This window comes from Heterocephalus glaber, unplaced genomic scaffold (assembly GCF_053883595.1).
Source record: "Heterocephalus glaber isolate CG9 unplaced genomic scaffold, H.glaber_assembly_v1.0 deba00001729, whole genome shotgun sequence".
Lineage (NCBI taxonomy): Eukaryota > Metazoa > Chordata > Mammalia > Rodentia > Bathyergidae > Heterocephalus > Heterocephalus glaber.
In genome coordinates, this window is record NW_028258440.1 from 7,258,415 (window position 1) to 7,262,718 (window position 4,304).

General features: G+C 34.8%; 1 pseudogene; it reads right to left on the reverse strand.

The window, feature by feature from the left end:
* Positions 1–2,855: 2,855 nt before the first annotated feature.
* On the reverse strand, positions 2,856–3,690 carry LOC101697788 (small ribosomal subunit protein uS5 pseudogene; annotated as a pseudogene).
* Positions 3,691–4,304: the final 614 nt, after the last annotated feature.

Consider the following 4,304-nt stretch of genomic DNA (forward strand, 5'->3'; position numbering starts at 1 on the left):
GTCTTATGATTATAGTTATGTGGCTATAGCTATAGGACCAGTGGTATGTTATAATGTCATATTTTGCATTATAAGTTACAATTCTAGTTATTATGCTATAATTATTTTTATACACTGATAATTCTTTTTATCAAGTTATCACAGAACTATATTATTTTATTATTATAGCGCTCTAGATCTAACATAGTGCTATGAATATAAAATTTGTATTCATACTGTTACTGTACTAATTGTAACAATGTAATTATCATTATAGTATTATTTTTATACCTATAGTTATATTGTTAAACATTTTTAGTATAATTATAATTTTATATTTCAGGTATAATTATGGTTATATAGTAATATATATGGTTAATTTATGTTACATGGTTAATAATGTAGTATTAAAATTTTAAAGTTATAGTTCTAGTGTTACAGATATAATTGAAGTGTTAGGATTTATCATTATACTTATATGGATATAATCATAATTGTAGAATTAGAATTATATTTATCTTGATAAAATTACAGTTCAAGTTTTAAAATTCTAGTATTAGCATTAGAGTTAGTGCTATAGTTGCAATTAAAGTATATTATACTACTGTTGATACAGTTATCACTGGTGTTATAATTTATATTGTATTGTAATAGCAAAATCTATAAGTACAATATTATAGCATTACTCTATTTAGAGTATTATTCCTATCGCTATAGTGATAGTGTGATAATATTAGAATATATTTGCAGTTGTGGTGATTGTGTTGAACTTATGAATTTAGTTTTATAAAGTTATTGCTAATCAAAGTGCTTATTATATACTTATATGTTGTGTACTACTGGGTATTAAATCTGTAGTCTAGTTATAGGTTTATCTAAAATTATATAGTCATTACATACAGTCACATAAGATTTATTTTTATAGTGCTATAGTTACATGGCTAGTGTTATATTTTTAACTAAATTTATGGTGCTTATGTAATTTTGATACAGCCTTATATTGGATACTAGTTAAAAAAATAATGGTGCTATATTTTTCTAAGTCATTTTTTATATTTTTAATTGACATATATGAATTATACATATTTACAGAGTATAGTGTGTTATTTCAATACATATATACAATGGATAATAATCAAATCTGGGTAAATGGTATTCACATCACCTGAAACATTATTATGTCTTTCTGTTAGGAACATTCAAAATCCTTTCTGTTACCTTTTATGAAATGTACAAGTAATTGTTGTCAATCATACTTATCCTACTGTGCTGTAGAATATTAGAAGTTATTGCTCCTATCCAAGTACACAGCAGACCCATTAACCATCTTCATTGAGTACCTTCTGCACACACTTAGCAGGCTCTTGTAACCTGTACTCCGCTAACTACTTTGAGAAGTCTTCCACATATAAGTGAAAACATGAGGTATTATTCTTCCCACTTCTTAGTTCAATTAAAATGAGAACATTCAGCTGTATTCATGTTGATCCAATGACAAAATTTAGTACTTTTGTTGTTGATTTAGTGCTCTACATTGCATTGTATGTATATTGTAGTGAGCAGGATTTGGCAAGGGAATACATTAAATACAGGACACATAATTTATAAGGCTATTTTATGATAATTACCCAGAGTCAAGTGCAAAGGAGTGCAAGAGATTAACTGCACACTAGAAGGCCTAGATCCTAGCAGTTTCCCACAAAAGTACTGCTAAAGGCTTAGGGTCCAAGGCAATGCCCTTCTTACGTCCAGCCAGTGGCCTAGAGCCCATAACAATGTCTCATGCCTGTCCGTATTAAGGATCTGAACCTGGAAGGCCCAGGGGTAGAAGCCAGAATATCTACACTGGTGAGATGAAGGATTTGTACCACCAAGCTGAGGGATGCACATTGGAGCCAGGAAGTGATGCTCATGGTAAAGATCAGAACTCCCCTGATGAAAGCAGCAGCCATTCCCAGTGATAGCAAGGCCCAGAGCTCCTCCTCCAACAAGAACAGCCTAGTTTGCATCAGGAAAACTATCTGCAGCAAGCTTCTCCTAGAAAATCAACAGGCCAAGATCTTCCTGTCCAGTTTTCTTTTTATGGCTTTTAGTAACAATCTTCAGGTGGATCCTCAATCCCCAGACAATGCTGATTCATTTCAGCTGGGCATTACAAGTTAACCATTAGTCAATCCACTACATATATATATATATATATATATATATATATATATATATATATACACATATCTCACGTTATCTTTATCCATTGATCCATGATTTAATGACTAGGTTGATTCCATATTTTGGATATTATAAATAGTGTCAAAATAAGCATATTGAGTGCAATTGCTGGATCATATGCATTTGTTTTTTCCTACTGTTGATTGAACTCAGGATCTCATACATGCTAAGGACGTGTTCTGTCACAGAGCAACATCTCCACTTTCATCATCAGTGGAATTGATTTTATCCTATGTTATTTTACTTTACCTTACTTAATTTTTTATTTCTTGAGTCAAGTTCTTACAAAGTTGCCCAGGCTGGGCTCCAAAATACAATTTTCCTACCTCAATCTCCCCCAGGTAACTAGGACTAGAGGCATGCACCACCATTCCCTATTTCTGGTTTTTAAAGGAACTTGCCTACTATTTTTCATAATGGCTAAACTAATTAACATTCTCACTAACAGTGTATAAGAGAGTTCCCCTTTCTTCACATCTTAACCAGAATTTGGTATTGTTATTTCAGTAATAGATATTCCAACTAGAGAAGCTGATATCTTTTTGTTATTTTGAGTTGTAATTCTCATGATAAGTGATAATTACTAGTTTTTCAAATACTTGTCTGTTGTTTGTGGGTTTGTTGTTTTTGTTGTTTATTTTTTACAGATTTCATTCACTTGATTTTTCTTTTGTAAAAATACTATGTTGTAGTATTGCTGGAGCTTGAGTTCTCTGGACAGAGACTCTGATGTGGGTTTTACAAGCTTGTCAGTGAATTCCTGGTAGGGAGATGTAATGAACAGTCTCTGTCCAGAGGATGGAGGTCAGGTAGCTTTAGGTCTTGGAGATGGCATCAAAGTTGACCTTGGGAATCTTGCCCAGAGAAGCATTGCAGCCCCTGGCCGAGGTGAAGCGGTCATTAATACTAGACATCAGCAGCAGCTTCTTGGGCACATGGGCTGAGATGATGTGAGAGCCTCTGGGGGCAGGGATCAGATGCACCAACACAGAGCCCCAGAGGTCTGTCACCTTGCAAGGGACAGTGTGGGGCTTGCCAGTCTAGTTCCCCTGTAACTTCACACCGAGGCTATGGGAGAGGTTGGCCAAGATGATGGCCCTGTCATTGACAGTAGCTTCCTCCATGGAACACTTTACAGCCAGACCAGCATGACTTTTGTAGTTCCCAATGGCCACAACATGCTTTGAACCTGGTCCACTGGCCAGCATGAGTTTGCTTCTGCAAGGGCATGATCTTCAGAACTTCATCCTTGTGGGATGTGCCCAGGAAAAAGTCAATAATCTCAGACTCCTGATGGGGAAGAATAAGAGATAAATTTCCTGCAGGAACTTGATCTTCATGTTCTTGACCAGCCAGTCCAGGTTGGTGACAGGAATCCTCTGCTTGTTCTTGACCTTACCGCCTAGAAACCCCACCTCAGCACCCGCATCCTCTGCCTGGTAGGCCACGGCTGAAGCCTCCATGGTTGCCTCCGTAGCCTCCCATACCCAGGTGAGCTACCACTCCACTGGAGTCATCTGCTATTTGGTGTTTTTCCTAGGAAGAAGGACTTGTTGGCTATTTGTACGTCTTCTTTTGAGAGAGTTGTATTCAAGACTTTTGCCCATTTTAAAATCATAAGTTTTTTGTTGATTTGTTTGAGTTTCTTATATATACTGGAAAGTAATTTCTGATTATATAAAGAGCTTCTAGATATTGTTCCCATTCTATGTAAATCACATTGTCACTGTATTGATCATTTCCTTTACTATAAAGAAACATTTTATTTTTGTATAATCCATTTTTATCAAGTTTTGCTTATACTACCTCTACTTTTGGATTCATACTCAAATTCATTTGCCCAGAACAATGTCATAATATTGGAGTTTTTTCATATTTCTCCTCTACTTTCACAGTTTTGAGTCTTACATTTATGACTTTGATAATTTTTAGTAAATTCTTGTATATTATGAGAGATAAGGTCCAATTACGCTCTTCTTCATGTAGACACCCAGTTTTCCCAGAAGCATTTATTGAACGTTGTCCTTTCTCTAATGAATATGATTTGCCACATTTGTTAAAATTCTGTTTGCTGTAAATATATGGATTTATTTATTTTT